The sequence below is a fragment of the Numida meleagris genome, chromosome 4 (genome assembly GCF_002078875.1).
Source record: "Numida meleagris isolate 19003 breed g44 Domestic line chromosome 4, NumMel1.0, whole genome shotgun sequence".
NCBI classification, from domain to species: domain Eukaryota; kingdom Metazoa; phylum Chordata; class Aves; order Galliformes; family Numididae; genus Numida; species Numida meleagris.
The window spans coordinates 48,952,229-48,969,803 of record NC_034412.1 but is presented as its reverse complement, the minus strand read 5'-3'; the positions used below and the strand labels follow the sequence as shown (position 1 = coordinate 48,969,803).

At 38.9% G+C, this 17,575-nt stretch overlaps 1 long non-coding RNA gene across 3 annotated transcripts; it reads right to left on the bottom strand.

Moving 5' to 3' along the window:
* Positions 1,328-11,028, bottom strand: LOC110398362. Of its 3 annotated transcripts, none has more exons than XR_002438342.1 (3): positions 10,902-11,028; positions 4,329-4,450; positions 1,328-3,217 (listed from the first exon to the last, which is right to left on the bottom strand). It is a non-coding gene; the product is annotated as an uncharacterized LOC110398362 (long non-coding RNA). The 3 variants fall into 3 exon arrangements; XR_002438344.1 differs by having other exon boundaries at positions 1,328-3,181; XR_002438343.1 differs by having other exon boundaries at positions 1,328-3,156.

Here is a 17,575-nt window from a genome sequence, read left to right as displayed (position 1 = left end):
ATGGAGCCAGACGAGACCCATTCAAGAGTGCTGAGGGAGCTGGCGGAGGAGATAGCCAAGCTGCTTTCCATCATCAGCATTCCTGGTCAACTGGAGAGGTCCCAGAAGACTGGCGACTTGCCAATGTGACTCTCATCTACAAGAAGGGTCGTAAGGAGGATCCAGGGAGCTACAGGCCTGTCAGCCTGACCCCAGTGCCAGGGAAGGTGATGGAGCAGATTGTTCTGAGGGAGATCACGCGGCATTTGCAGGACAACCGGGGGATCAGGCCCAGCCAGGATGGGTTTGTGAAGGGCAGGACAGGTCCTGCTTAACCAACCTGATCTCCTTCTATGATCGACTGACCTTTCTGGTGGATGAGGGAAAGGCTGTTGATGTGGTCTACCTAGACTTCAGCAAAACCTTCAGCACTGTCTCCCACAGTATTCTCCTGGAGAAGCTGGCAGCCCATGGCTTGGACAGGTACACTCCTTGCTGGGTAAGGAGCTGGCTGGAGGGCCAGACCCGGAGAGTGGTGGTGAATGGAGTTAAGTCTAGCTGGTGACAGCTCACGAGTGGTGTTCCCCAGGGGTCAGGCGCTGGAATGGGCTGCCCAGGGAGATGGTTGAGTCACCGTCCCTGGAGGTGTTCAAGAAACATTTAGATATAGCATTGAGAGACATGGTTTAGTGGGGTTATTGGTGGTAGGTGGATGGTTGGACTGGATGATCTTGTAGGTCTTTTCCAACCTAATTCTGTGATTTAATTCAGTTCTCTTTCCAGAGATTCCATGCTTTTCATGAATCATGCCTCTAAATGAGGTTACTAGGAATGATATGATCTATATTCTCAAAGATTATGTATACATCTTTAATTAACACATTCTCTCCACCACAGAAATGATATAAAAGTAAATAATAGTATGTTCAGATATTAAAGAAGTTTAACCTAAAAACTGTAGAAAAGCTTGGTATTATAAACCCTTTCATTCTCACAACATAAAAATAACAGTCTTGCAGTTTCAAAGAAATTCAAGAGAAATTGAAAGTAAAAATAACTTAAATCAGTGCTTAATGCAAAGTTAAATCCAAAATAGGGTGAGCATCCTTATTTTTCTACAAGTGATTCACAACACATCAGCATGATAACTCATCAGAAGTAAGATGAATAATAAAATGTTCTGGTTCTAGATGAGGATAGGCAAATAGTTTTAAAATATTTATCCCATTTAAGTTTACCTTAACTTCCTTTTAAATAATGACTCTACTGAAGAAGTCATAAGGAAATTTTTTATGCTAGAAGGAACTAGTGTGTTTTTGTTTTTTAAAAACTTCTAACCCCTAAAAAGGGGGGGGGGGGAGAGAGAAAAGAGTGAGAAAGTTACCTAACCTCACTTTTCAGTAGATGAATCTTAAATTCTATGGTCTTAAAGTAAGATGTGCTGCACAATTGAAGTGTGCAAGCTGGATAAAGCATCAAATAAATTCTAATTCTGGATATACCCATCAACTTCCTGCAAAAGGCTTGTGTCACCATATTATGGTAGATACAAGTACAGTTAGAACAGCAAAACTGCACCTCTGAAAATTGCTGTTGGAAATTTCACTCCCATGTTTCTCATTTGCTTTTTGATTAAGATCAGTAGGTTGATGAGTTAGACATGAAAAGATATCACATTCCTCACTGACATTAGCAGGCATTTCAGTGCAAGAATAAAAGGTATACGGTAATATGGTAGTTGTCAAACTATATGCACAATGACAAAAACATTACCTGGCACATTATATGGCATGAGATAAGAGTTAGATTCTGCACATCATGCCTTATTGTACAAGCATCTTCCAAGAGCTAACATGAAGCATGATGGTTGCCTCATGGTTTTACCAGCAAAGAAACTGAGATAAGCTAGAGATATTGCTAACTGCTTGTTGCAGCCTACACAAGTCAAAGTAGGTCAAACAACTTGTCTTAGACCATGTTTTCTATCACCAGAAAAAAAATGACCTTCACTTTACAGTCTAGTTTTAACACACCTGCTCAAGGAACAAACTTCCTTTAATTGAGTATGTACAGGAAAAAGCTTTCTATGATAACTTCACTGGTATAAAAAAAACTCTATTGCTAATTATATATACAAATGAATATAAACAGTAATGTATATATTAACTACTTGAAATCTTTGTTATTCTTATAAGGCTGTGGGGAACAGTTATTTAGTCAGAAGCCAAGAATTTAAACTCTGTATTATTAGAGACCGGAAACATATGTGACGTGGTCCACCTACGGCCAAGTTACCACTACGTGATTGACATAGTCATGACAGAAGATGTCAATACAATTACACCTTTTCTCTCTGCCCTAACTGAATTAGAAGTATCCCACAGCCTAATTCATTTACTGCATTCAGTGCTTTCTCAATGTCATAACAGGGATAGCAAGACAAAACTTCCCCTAGTTATTGTCTTTCATAAGAAAAGAAAAAGATAGAAATCACTCACTATATTAAATAGTTATTGCAAAATGTAACATCATCTGTTAAACATCACAAAGAAATTACAAAATTAATTACAACATGTTCTAGCTACGACATTTGGAAGTCTGCCATTTACCAAATTTGTTTTAAGTTAACACACCTTGAAAATAAGGAGAAATCCACTGCATGTTGTTTAGATATTTGTTTCTTCCACTTTTCTTAGCCTTAGGTGGTCTTTATCTGCCCTATAGCATTACTAGGACTTGTTTCTAAGTTTCCACAAACGTTGCAGCACAACATGAACATATTCTCAAACAAATAAACAAATACAATTCTGAATCAAACAAAGCAGCAAAAAAAATCATTAACCATATACATTAAAGAAAGCCTTACTCTATTCAGATTTCTAAGCAACAGTTTAACAGGTGTGACACCATTCATATTCATTAAGGTTTTAACAGCAGGGTCTATCAAACCAGTGGGGAAGGAGGGTGTCTTAAATTCAAAAATGCAGGTTGAGTCAAAAGCGTTTAGCAGCTGCTTTATTTGAAGCAGGCAAGGAGTCCAAATGACTGTAAACTGACAGTCTGATTCTGCCTGCAGCAAGCAAATCCTTTTCCAAGGACGGAAGCCATTTTCATGGCAGAAATGTCTTCTCCAGGAAGCTAGGTGTGCCTTCACCAATGGTAGCAAATGCCTAGTAACTTCATGAAGACAGGCAGTTTGAAGCTTTCACACATAAGTAATTGAACATAATAGATTTTGCTGGAGAAAACATTCAATTTGATCTTCAGATTCATTTCAAAATTACAGACTAACTTATCTTCATTAGGACTTCACCACATACTAGTGATTTCAGTTATCATATGCTAGCTATGAGTAGCAAAATTTGTTTGTTTTTTTTTTAAAAAAAAACACTATGTATGAGATGCTCATCTATTTACCTGAGGTAAATTAAAACTCATCTGGAAACAAAGAAGTCTACTAATAACAATACTGAGAATACTCCGGTGATTTTTTTAATCATCTGTGTCACAAAATCAGGAATTTTCTCCAACTGTTAGGATACAGGTCATTCATGATGACACATAGAGCTGGTTGACTGAGTGAGCATGTAGATAACGATGCTTTGTCAAGGTCTATTCTTGATTGAATTCCATAGGATTTTCTCAAAGAAAATGATGTCTCCTGTTAAGCAACCTGCAAGCCTACGTTCCTTTAAAAACTTAAGTCAGGATGTTGGTGATTTGTCTGATTTTCACAAAAGGAAAATGCGCAAGTAACATTCCAAAAATCCTGTTTTAGTTTTTTGTGGTTCTTTGTTTTTGTTTCTGCTCCTTTGTGTGTGTTTTCAGGTGGGTTTTTGTTGTTGACTGTTATTTTTTGTGGGTTTTTTTTTATGGTAAAGTTTGTTTCCTTTTTATTTTTTTTTTATACAACAAAAAAAATTGGATGGTTTAAGTTTTTCTGTTTTTCTTTTATTTTTACATCTAGCATTGCAGGCCTATTCTGAAATGAAAAGGCTCAGTAGAGGCAAGATTATTCAGTTTTGCCTCCAGGTAAAATAGATTAGGTCTTTGGTTTCTCTTATTTTTTTAGTATTTACCTGGTAGAAAAACTGATGTTCCTTGTTACTGCACGCATTTTGCTTGTAGTAATTATCCTGAGGTAAAAGCTTACTTAATAATGAAAGTCAGCCTAAGGTTTTTCTAATTACATTCTGTGGCATGGTGGTTGCACAGAATTGTTAAATGCATAAAGTCTGATGCCTGCTCTGGAGGTAGTCTGAAATTAAACTGTTTAGTAAATACTAACAAGTTATTTTCCTTTCCAAGAAGATTTGACATGAAGCCATGTTAACTTCTGTGCTACTTACAGATAAAAAAATCTTCTCAGATCATGTCTTCAGGTATATTTTGCCTAAAAGTTTAAAGCAACTCTGTTCTTTCTCCTGCAGCACCACACTTTGACCATAGCTCTTGAGTCAAACAGGCATACCTGCAAGGAAAAAACTACACGTAGAAATTCATACATAATCATTACTAAATTGACTTTTTTGTGGGTAAATTTAATCAGCCTAGTTTAATGGCAGTAATCTCCAGCATGTAAGCACAGACTTTTTTTTTTAATATGTAGTCACATAAATGTTCTTTGACACTCTTCTTTGAAAAATTCATTGGAGAGCCTGGTAGCTTGCTTGTGTCTAACAAAATTTTGGTTAAGAACATCAGCATAAACAAATCAATTTCAATAAAGTAACTACTAGTGTGCAGTTTATATGTATATATATTAATATATGCAGTTTATATGATATGAGTATGATATGAGTAAATAAATCAGAACTGAAGTGCAGAAAACTTCAAGAACATGGGTTCAGAGCAATCCTTACCTTGAGTGTCAGGAAAAGCAAGTACTTTCATTTCATTTAATACTTTCCTGACCTCAACTATTTTCAGTTTATGAAATTTCTTGTGTTTGGGAGAAGCTATCAAATAAATGATATCAAGTAATTGCATCACATTTCTAAGTATCTTTATAGCTGTCTGCTTGATCTCATGCTAAATTTTTGCATATAAAATATGCCTTGCAGAATGTTCAGAAGATGTACAATTCTGCTGCATGATTGACCACCTCCTTCTGCTCTGAGCTTGATTCATACTAGCCCTATTCATTATTTCCTAGTTCTTGTGCTGTAAACGATAGTTTATAGGTTACCTATCCAGACTTCAAGATAGTTGCAATCCTTTACCATATGCCTATCCAGTTCTGGCTTTTACAATCTAAAATCATTCAGTTTAATCATTACTAATGTTGAAGCTATTCCATATCTTTGATAATTTTTGTTTGCTTCTGAAGATATATAACCATTACTATGGGCCTATATTCTACTACAGTGAGAAGTGTATTCACAGTATTTTAGAAAGTAAAACACTTATTTACATAGGGACATAAATATTCATTTTTGACTCCACATTCAGCAGTGGACAATATGCTGATGGAACTAATATCGTAGCACTGGTAGATCACTTGTAATGGCAAAGTAACAGTCTGCCAGTTCACATGTGAAGTTAGGAATTTTTGTCCTCATGTTGCATACATCTTTAATGAGTATTAGCTGCTCATTCATTACATAGTCACTTAGTTTTCTAAAGTCCTTATACAATTCTTCAAATATAGTGTCAAATACCATCATTTGAAAGTGGTCTCACCCATGACAATATCCTTTTCTAGATCGTTTATAGATGTATGAGTACAGCTTCAGTAGAACTAGTTGTAGCCTCCCTCTCTTCCAAGAGAAAACAGGAAAACCACCTTTTTTTTTTTTAAAACTTATATGCTTTTAACCAGCCATTTACCAATGGCTCGAGACCTTCCTTCTTTGTCCATGACTGCTTAGATACCTTGTCTTTGTGTAAACATAGGTAAGTTATCATCCAGATTGTTCTTCACTATGTATTTGATGATTCTTTGAAGGCCTCCAAGAGGTTTGCGATTAACACAAATGCACTATACTGTGCCTGATGCTTTTAGTCATTTCTCATTAGCAAGCTTTTCTTGGAGGAAGAAGTTGGATAAACCTTTCATATAAAACAGATACTTGCCTCGGGGCTGGAGGTAGAATACCTAGTATTTGGCAATGTTCTCAACATCTTTTCATTTCACTTTGAATTCATGATTTATGGGAAGTCAACAGCTAGGAAAAAATTGTGTCAGAAGAGACATCATCTGGCTTAAAACAAGAAGATTTTTGTCTGCATCTACAAGTGTATAACAAAGGCAAATAAACTTAAAGGCAATGTGAAAAAAAGCAAACAACAAAAACAAACACAACATACAGACCAAAAGAACTGTAAGCCACTTCCAGTTTAATTTCTCCTTGGCAATTTTACAGAGAAGTGAGGTGATCAGAACAGTTGAAGATTTCAGGAAATAACATAGTGGGAAAGGGTTTAAAAGCTCTTTTTTTCCTGCCCACAGAAGCAGTTTCTCAATGCTCATAACAGCCTATTTTTACATGTGATAGTCATGAATTTACTTTGGTTTTGACAAAGTATTCAGTGTAATTACAGACTATCAGTCTTTACAAATAGGAAAAAAATGTGTAGTATGTGTATGTAATACATTTGGAAATACCAGAAATTATGCAGGAGCCTTTACAAAGAATATCACAGTTACTGGTTTGGAATAGATAAAAGCAACAATAGTCATTAGCTATGTATTACAAGCCATAGCAAAAAAATAAAAATCTTATTCCATTCATACAATTCTTACTAGCTTACAGCATCCCAACACAGTGTTTGAGAGTCAGAAGTTAAACCTACAGTAGCATTCTATTTCAGCTCACAATTGCTCTTGTGAAACAAATGCCCCAGGTGTATCCAATTACTACACACTGGTTTGCATTGCAGGAAACTCTCAGAGTACATACATAGGTTTTCTTTTTAGATGAGATTGAATTGCAGTGCAGGTCTTCATTTAATGCACTCCTACATAATTTATAATTTAAACTAGAGTTTCCATGGAGCAGATCGTTAAAACATACCACTTTGAGGCAGATTACGGTAATGGATGCCCTGGGCTTGGAGTTAGATCACAGGCCAGAAAGATGGTACCTAAGGTTCAGGATAAAGGAACTCTAATTGGTAGATCAGCCTCAATGGCAGCTGATCTCAAATGCTTGTACAGTAATGTACAAAGCATAGGGAACAAGCAAGAAGAGCTGCAGGCGTGAGTACCTATAGGACTATGGTGCCATTGGCATTACTAAGACATGTTGGGATGGCTCTCACATCAGGAATGTAGGAATAGACAGGTATAAACTCTTTAGGAAAGACAAGTGGAGGAGAAGGGGGGGGGGGAAGTTGCCTTCTACTTCCACCACCAGCTGGAGTCCATAGAGCTCCACCTGAGGACAGATGATGAGCTGACAGAAAGCTTATGGGTTAGGGTTAAAGTGAAGGCAGGGGAAGGAGACATCATAGTGGGAGCCTATTACAGGCCACCCAACCAGGAAGACCAAGTGGATGAGGCCCTCTGTAAACACATAGGAGCAGCTTCACATTCACAAAATATGGTCCTCATGGGAGACTTCAACCACCCTGTTATCTGTTGGAAGGACAACATAGCAGGGCACCAGAAGTCAAAGAGGTTCCTGGGATGTGTTGATGATATCTTTGGCTTCCAAGTGGTACAGGAACCCACGAGAAGAGGTGCTCTGCTGGACCTTGTACTCAATAACTAGTAGGGGCTGGCGAATAATGGGAGATCAAAGCAAAGCCTTGGATGCAGTGACCACAAAACCATGGAGCTCAAGATCATTAGGGCACCAAAGTGGGTGCACAGCAAGCTTGCTACTCTATACTTTAGGAGAGAAGACCTTGAACTCTTCAGGGAACTGCCTGGCAGTGACATGGGATAAAGCCCTGAAATTCTACAGGTTTATCAGTGATAAAAGGAAGGCCTGGGAAGATATGGGCCTTCTCCAGAATGCAACTGCAGAACTGGTCACAAGGGATATGGAGAAAGCTCAATGACTTCTTTGCCTCCATCTTCACCAGCCAATCTGCACAAAGTAAAGGTAATAAATAGGAGAATGAAGATCTGCCTACTGTAAGCGAAGATCAGGTTCAAGACCATCTAGAGAAATTGGATGTACACAAGTCCATGGGATCTAATGAAATCCATCCACAGGTCCTGAGGGAATTGGTGAATGAAGTTGCCAAGCATTATACTTGAAAGGTCATGTTAGTCCAGTGAAGTTCCCATTGACGGGAAAAGGGGAAACATAACCCCCATTTTCAAGAAGGGCAAAAATAAAGATCCAACTACAGGCCTGTCAGTCTCATCTCTGTGCCTGGCAAGATCACAGAGCAGCTCATTCTGAAGGCTCTACTAAGGCACTTGGAAAATTGAGTGATGTGATTGGTGGTAACCAACACAGCTTCACCAATGCCAAGTCATGCCTGACAATTCTGGTGGCCTTTTATTATAGAGTTATAGCATCAGTGGATAAAGGAAGAGCAACTGACATCATCTACCTGGACTTGTGCAAAGCATTTGATGCCATCCTGTATGACACCCTGGTCACCAGATTGGAGAAAAAGATTTGATAGGTGGACCATGCGCTGGATAAGGAATTGGGTGGATGGTCACACTCAGAGTTGTGGCCAGCAGCTCAATGTCCAAGCTGAGATTGGTGAAGAGTGGTGTTCCTCAGGGACCAGTGTTATTTAACATTTTTGTAAGTAACACAAACAGTGGGATTGAGTGCATCCTCAGCAAGTTTGCAGGGGACACCAAGCTGAGTGGTGCAGTTAACACACTAGAGGTAAAGGACACCCTCCAGATGGACCTGGACAGGCTTGGTAAGTTGGCCCATGCAATCCCAAGCACAGATATAGGTTGAGCAGAAATTGGCTTGAGAGCAGCCCTGAGGAGAAGGATTTGGGAGGGCTGGTTGATAAAGACTCAACATGAGCAAGCAACGTGTGCTCACAGTCCAGAAGGCCAACTGTATCCTGGATTGCATCAAGAGAAACATGACCAGCAGGTCAAGAGAGGTGGTTCTGCCCCTCTACTCTGCTCTCATGAGAGTCTACTTGGAGTACTGCATTCAGTTCTGTGGCCTCCAGCACAAGAAGGACATGGAGCTGTTTGAGTAGGTCCAGAGGAGGGACACAGAGATAATCAGAGGGCTGGAGCACCTCCCCTACAGGGAGAGGAGAAGAGAGCTGGGGCTCTCTGTCCCAGAGAAATCTCCAGGGGGACCTTACAGCAGCCTTCCAGTACCTGAAGGGGGCCTAATGGAAAGCTGAGGAGGAACTTTTTACCAGGGCATGTAGCAACAGGACAAGAAATGATTTTTAACTGGTTGAGGGTAGATTTACATTAGATATTAGGAAGAAATTCTTTACTATGAGGGTGGTGAGGCATTAGAAGAGGTTGCCCAGTGACGTTGTGAATGCCCCCTCCCTGGAGGCATTCAAGGCCGGGCTAGATGGGGCTTTGTTGTGTATTAGGCGTGTTACAACATGAGCAGGTTGCGTGAGCAACCTGGTCTTGCAGGAGGTGTCCCTGCCTATAGCAGGGAGGTTGAAACTAGATGATCCTAAGGGTCCCTTCCAACCCAAACCATTCTATGATAATGCACTTCAGTTAATAACTGATTTTCAGTTCATAGGAGTCTGTAGCTGACATGAAGTGATCTCTACTGACATCAAATGTGTACCATGTGGATATCCATAGCAGCTTGCCACTTGTTTCCATTAGTGTGGCTGTGTCTACCTTAACATCAGTATATCATATAGAAAGTGTATGTTTTATAGTGTGCAAGTGAGAAGTTTTTCCTCAGCTTTAAGAGTTACACTGCAAAACTACAAAATTGAATAGTTACACTTCTATAAGCATAGAAGTAGTATCTACATAGTAAAACTTAAAATACATAGAAGAGGTCAAATTTCATTAAACCTACACTTAGAGTAATGAAAACATTTATCTCCTTAACATTATGTCCAGCAGATCTCAGTTCCTCCTGTTTTAATAATCAAGACTGATACAGGGCGTAAAGTCAAGTTTTCCACAGTTCAGCTATAGAATCAGATGCCACATGCTATCTACTTTGGTGTTACACACGTAGCAGAAAGCAATTCCATGTTAAGTCCCTTTAACACCAGTTTAGGAGTCTTCGGCTCTTTGTCTCTTATGTGTCAACAGTACAACTATTTAAATGAAAGTCTACAATGCCTTGAAACCTGATTTATTTAATAGAAGCGCTGAGTATTAATGCAGCCAGCACACACGCAGGAAATCTGATCTTATGATTCAAAAGGCCTTTGAAGGCCTGTAAGTATGCTAGCAGAGTGTATATATCATTCAGCCACTCTTAGCAAGCTCGATCAGAAGAATAGTCTATTTGCAGGGGAAAGACTCTAGACTGTACCCAAACATCTAGTAACCAAAGGGCAAAGACAGAATAAACACATCCATAAAGTCTTACAATTTAGTCATAACTAACAAAAAAAAAGTCATTTATCTTAAGCCCAGACATTGTAACAGGTCTTAAAATATTCAATTTGCCCACTAGTAGATATTCAGCACAGACTACTCAGTGAAAGTGCATTTACACTTTCAGATTAAAGAAAAAGTAAAATACTTAGATTGGCAAGCCTGTTTAAATGAGTAATCACCTAGACTGCAGAACTCCAAAAGCAGCTACAAGACAGATTATATCCAGTTTTCAGAACAAGAGCAATGAGAAAAATGTTTCAAAAAAGCAATAGCAGAGCTAATATAGATAACTACATAAAAAAACTGGGGACATGATAATTACTGTTTGTAGGGAAAGGCAATAGCAGATAACCAGTTCTAAATTACCTAAAAAAGTGATATCCACAATCCAGTTAAAAAAAAAAAAAAAAACAAAAAAAACAACACAGATTGATTTGCTTACCCATCCCAAGGATCAGGGCTCACAAAATATTCCTAAAGGGGGAATCTTCAGGTAGAGATCCTTCCCTGATGGTAGCCAGCCCTTAAATGAGGTTTAGGGAGGGGTGGAACCAGGTTCCACCCTTCCGGTTGCACAGGTGAATTGCTTTCACCTGTGCTCCCAGGGCTGGCTGTGTACCTTCACCAGGTGCTCAATCACTGGTTCAGACCATGACTTAGCAATTCTCATACACTGTGTCAATCAAGGTGGAACATGATCAGAAACAGAGGAAAAAGAAGGCAAAGATCCAATTAGAAAGTATTAATTTAATTCAAGTGAAGGCTTAAAGATGTCAAACAAAACACAAATCTAGGTAGATGACAGCCCAGGTGAAGACTTCAGCAGTAGCAAATATGAAGATTTCATAGTACAAAAAGACTAACCACAGAGGGTACCCAAAGGAAGAATGCTCTGCTGAGACCACAGTTGAATAAAGGATAACTTGGCAATAGTGATGGAAATATTACGGAGTTCTACAGCAACTGGAAACAGTGGGACTGCTTCAGTGACTCACTGCAGTGCTTGCTGTTCAAAAAATGGACATAAACCCATAACTTTAACTCTCTAAATTTCTGATTTTCATATCATCATATAAATTATGATATGCTCTATACACATCTCCCTGGCACAGTCATCATGCAGTTGGACATGTGAAGACAGGTTAGGAACTTCTTTAATATAAGACCTAAATGCTGTGAGCTCTCATTAAATACAATAAATCTTTCTTTAAACTAAGTAAACCTGGTTGTCATGTTTGCCAATAGGAACAATAACACGCAATACTTCAATAGCAGGAAATAGGGCAGACTTAGTGCTTTGCTGTTGCATTATCACTAACTGCATCTAATGGAGTACTTTACAGAATGGTAAGAACACTTCTAACTTCCTCTCTACATGAGAGTACAAATCAGCAGAATATACACAAAGGCACACACAAAAAAACCCTTTAATATTAACCTTAAAGAAAACTGAGGCCAGGCATTTGCATTACCATCACTCATTCATAAGGCTGCGTTAGCTACAGATCAGCACATATAATATTGGTATTAATTCAGACACTTTGCAAATAATGGTATAACGAGACAAAAAGAGAAGTAATATATTCTCAAAGGACTTCAATTTACAAATAAACATTATACAGAAGAGATTCAATTGAACCGAATAGAAACTGCTTGTCTATTTAACGTAAAGCATATGTTTAAATGTTTGGGAGATTTGATCTTTAGTAGATTCCAAACAGTTTTATGTATCAAAAGTATGTTAAGAAGATTCCCAAGATTTGTTTCTGAGACAAACTATTCACAGTTCTCCAGGAGAAGAGAAGAATACTCTGTGGATTATTTTCATATAATTTTGCTTTGGAAATAAGTATTTATGGTTGTCCCTTGATACGCTGTGAGCTGGGAAAAGAATGGTCATTTATTCTTACCTTTGCAAAATTAGGCCAATAACTTCACCATATTGGATGAGCACAAGGCTGAATCACAGTTAGGGTACACTCAGTGTGGCTGAAGATGAGAGAAATACTCTTTACCTTGACAATATCTGGTTTTTTTTGTCTTTTTTTTTTTGGGGGGGGGAGGGTGGAGGTGGTAGAGGGAGGAATATGGATATTTTTATCTGTGAACAAGTCTGTTCCCAGCAAAATTAGCTGGGTATGTTAATAGAGTTCTCTACAAATGTTTGGTACCAGGAGAGTTGAAGCAAAATCAAACAAACTGTCTGACAGGAAATCACAAGAAATCTTGATGAATTATAGGAAAATTCCTAGAACACATGCAGAAATTTGAAAGTCCCTAAGACTTCCCCAAAGAGGGATTCTGTTTTCACAACAAAAGTTTGCCAGGATCCTAACCGCCAAGCTGCTGGGTGATTCCAAAAAACTGCTGCTGTTCAATGATGGCTAAATCGCATATAAGGATTTACTATTTTTGCCCATCTGTAACTTCCAGCTTACCCACTTAAATCCAGTGCCTGTTGGTTTCCAGGGTCAGGATCCTAGGCCCATGGATGAGTCTGGTTTGGCAGCAGTGGTCACTCAGTCCAGGTCCTGAGGCAGGCTCTGGCCCAAAATGACTCCCAGGCACCAAGTTCTGTGGTGGCCTCCCCAGGGATCTTTGGGGTCTCCTCTCCCCATGGCCCCAGCAAGACAAGGTCAGCCAGTGGTGCAGGCCACACTTCAGGCCTGGGCCCTACAGCCGTACTCCAGAGGGCAAGTACTGAGAGCTGGGCTGGCTGCCTTCACACACAACAGACTGCCTGGGGCCACAAAGGGTGCTCCTCACTCCTCCAAGTCTTAAAAACACAGTCTGCTGGTGCAAAAACAGCGTCAGGTAAGAGTCAACAGATCCCAGAGGTGTATGAAAACAACACTGTAGGCAAGAAAATTGACTTCTGCCTTGAAAGCCAAACAATTTTTTTACAGGGATTTTCCCTTTTTGGATCATTTCTTTTTCTTCCCACAGCATTCAGTGAGTGGGATGTAATATTAAATGGGCACCTGCTTTGGGCACTCATCAGTAAGCCCTAGCAGCAGGTGGCCTACTTCACAATGACTACTTATTCTGTTGGTTTTTTTCCTCCAAATAATGCACCTCATCCATCTGACATATTTGAAACTGAAAAAAAAAACAATTATTACCCATTTTAATACTTCCACTATTCTGGACCTTTGTAATATTAAGGCTGATTTAATTTATTTGGCTAAAGATGCGTTTGTTTAAGGTACTAATGACTGTCAGATTTTGCGTATGTATCTGAACAGTGTAATCCAGATTAATGTGCCTTTTAAAAATGCTGGAAATATGAAGCTGCAATGCAACCGCGTAAATATTGCTGCAGGCCTGAAAACATTTCCTCTGCTTCAGGGCTTAACAGATGGAAAGTATGCTGAGATGACACACAGAGCACAAGGCAGGTGTCAGAGTTACAGCTTGTTCTTCCAGATCTCAGAGAACAGAAAGCTCTGAAAGTTTCTCTTTCCCTAACCCTAATTCCCATTCTAGCATGTTTGTTCTGTGCCTGTTTGGCTCTACCAGTAAACACCTTTTAGCACAACTCCTAGTAATAAGTCACCCTATGAATCAAAGTGCTTGGCTTGCATTTTAAAGTGGAGGCTGCCATTCACTGACTCATATGAAGATAATATTCACCTCATATAGTCACCATAACCCAGAGCAATATCTGCATGCCAAAATTCAGACCTGATACTTTTCAGCTTAAGTTCTGTAATTTAGTTCCCCTACAAAGCTTCTCACTTCTCACACGAGGATGTGTAAAGGCACAGGCAAGAGGAACCTCAGGCTGATGAGACTTCAGGTCTCTCTCATTTCTTTAAGATTCTTACACCCAACAAACATTGCCACAGAATCACAAGTTTTCAGTTCTCTTCCTAATCTTATTCTTTTTGATGACACATCAAAAAAAAAAAAAAAAGGACAAAACATTGTCTCATTGCAGGCTTTCATTACTTGAAGGGAGCTTACAAGCAGGATGGGGACTGACTGTTTACACTGTCTGATTCTTCACTCAGAGGGTGATGAGGCACAGGAACAGGTTGCCCAGAGAAGCTTTGGATGCCCCACACCTGGAGGTGCTCAAGGCCAGTTTGGATGGGGCCCTGGGCAGCCTGATCTAGTAGTTGGCAGCTCTTCCCATGACTGGGGGGTTGGAGCTTGATAATCCCTTCTGACCCTTTCAACCTAAGCCATCCTATGATTCTACGATTGTACAGCAAAACATTTCAATACAATAAGAAATTAATTCTGGACCCTCAAAAATGATTTTCAGGAACCTAGTTCACACTCTCCTTCCATGGCAAATAAGGAATATAACATAGCAAGCACCACAGATTTGTTGAATATTTTGCATACTGTCAATGTAATGAACAAGAGCTATTCTAGACTGGTCTCTCTGTTTCAGACTGTGTTTCTCGCAAGTTTCACTTGCTTTCCTTTCTGCCCTGAGTATCCCTTCTGGTCCCATTTTAAGAACAATGTCAAAATTTCATTATTAAAATTCTACATTTTCTAAAATAATATCTCCATTGAGGTCCATGGGAATGCTTCCTGTACTTTATGATGTCTAAATATAATGATAAATGCTCAGTGTACTACACTTAACTGGAATAATGCATGGGTAAGCATCTGCATTAAAATAATAACAATTATAATAATAATAAAGAAAGAAAAGTAATAAAATTAACTTTTTAAAAGCATTTATGTCTTCAAGGGCTTAAATGAGCAGGGAAAGGAGTTATATGAATACTATCTTCTGTTTTATGTTAAATGATGCTGGCTACTGATGAAAAAAAAAATGATTATAAAACTACTATCAGGATGAGTTGCCAGAAGAAAGCAGGACAACAGAGCATAATTTTAATGTGTTCACTTTAATTTTTAATATGATTTTCCATGGAAACCAAACTTACATGAATGTGTTGTCAGGGTATTTTTTTCTGTTTTGTTTCTCCTACTAACTTGTGAACAGTTTGGCAGAAACTAAAGAAATTTTGTGCAAGGATGATGGTCAGACAGAAAATGCTGACCATGAGGTTTTTTTAAACTTTGAGAAAAGATGCAGAGTCAGCTTGTACATTATTAAACACTAACAAATCTATATGAGGAAGACGTCTTTTAAATACTCCTGCCATAGAAAAAGCTGTTGTCATTTCTAGAAACAAAACAAGTCAAGTGTATGGCCCATGTTTCTGACAAAATAAGCTAGTCCTTGTGATCAGAAATCTACCTGGTCCAAGAAACTGCAATATATTTTAAAGAAAGAAGAAATTAAAATATCTACCACTTTTTTTCCTGAACACAGTTTTTTTGAAATTGAATTCCTCCATGCTGAAAAAAATGAACCTGCTGAAATTCATTGATGCTTGCTGAACATTTATGGAGAAGAAACAATGGATATAAGCACAGTGAGGCAGTGGGTGCTGTGTTTCAACAGTGGTGGCCATGCAGATTTTTATGAGCGTGGCATGTAGGCTCTTGTTCATCACTGGTGAAAATGCATAGCTAATACTGGTGACTATGTTGAAACACAGTGTTTTGTAGCTGAGCATTTGCTTTATCAAATATTATTATTTTTATCTTTGCAGCTTTTGTAGTTTCCATGCAAATAAGTAGGAGGCATTATTTTTGGAGCAATTTATGTAATTCAGAAAGAGCTTGTAATTAAATGTCTTTAACTTTTATTTCCTTCCAGAATAATATTCGATTTTCTTTTGTCTAAAGATATCTATGCTGTTCTTTGTGTTTTTTATGCCTAGTGTTTGCCTCTGTATCTCTGTTCCTTATAAAGTTGAAGATATCATAGATAGTCTTCAAAACCTGGGTTTGTTTTTCTCAGTACAAGGCTGTCAGCAACACAGGTGCTTTTCCATCAAGGTAAACATACAGCACATCATAGTACATCACTTATTAGCCCTGTATATAAAACCAGGTGCTTTTAAGTTCATAATCCCCAATGTTCTTCTGCAAAGCGACTTGCGTACAGCTCTAAATCTCTCATTAGTGACAGCCAAAAGTAAATAATCTATTGTGAATGATGTAATTTTCAAAGCTGCTTTACTTTGTCTTTGTAAATATCATAACAATACTTTATGGCAGCTTTCATGACTGACACCTCACAGAATCCCTGGAAATTTTGATTTACTGTTTTTTTTTTTAAGTGCTTTCTATCTATACCTACCAGTGAAACCATGGGAAGATTCCCCTGGGTTTCAGTGGACTTCGGGTCAGGTCACCCTGAGATTAATGGTCTTTAAGACTCGAAGAGATTATCAAAATCATTTGATATGAGTTGATGCACATGGTGGATCAGTAGCAGACTAGCAATTAAATGCTGTTTAAGTCAGCAACTTGCTCTTGAATTGGATTATGTCAGTTAAAAACAAACCGTAAGGTCAATACCTAATAAAAATTACACAGCATTACTCTGATTCCATAAGCCGCATTTGAAGGCAAAAAAGCTTGTGCTAGTGAAGTACACATGCATGCCTCAATTTTCTGCTGCTTTTGGGGTATACATTCTCAGTCAGTGATTGTAGAATCATAGAGTTGGAAGTGACACTTAAAGGTTATCTAGTCCAACCTCTCTGCAATAAACAGAGACATCTACAGCTAGACCAGGTTGCTCAGAGCCTGGTCCAGCCTGACCTTGAATGTCTCCTAGGACCACCTCTCTGGGCAACCTGTGCCAGTGCATCACTACCCTTATTATAAAAAACTTTTTTTTCGTATATCCAGTCTAAATCTTCCCTGTGTTAGTTTGAAACCATTTCCCCTTGTCCTATCATAACAGACCCTGCTAAAGAGTCCATTTCCTTCTTTCTTCTAAAACCTTTTAGATACTGAAAGGCCGCTAACAGGTCTCCCTGAAACCTTCTCTTCTCCAGGCTGAACAGTCCCAGCTCTCTCAGCCTGTACTCACAGAAGTGTTCCATCTCTTGGATCATTTTTGTGGACCTCCTCAGGATGCATTCCAACAGGTCTATTTCTCTCCTGTACTGAGGACTCCACATCTTGCAGTACTTCAGGTGAGGTCTCACCATCACAGAGTGGTAGGATCACCCTCCCTCAACCTGCCGGCCATGTTTATTTGCTTGGCTTTCTGGGCTGTGAGGGCAC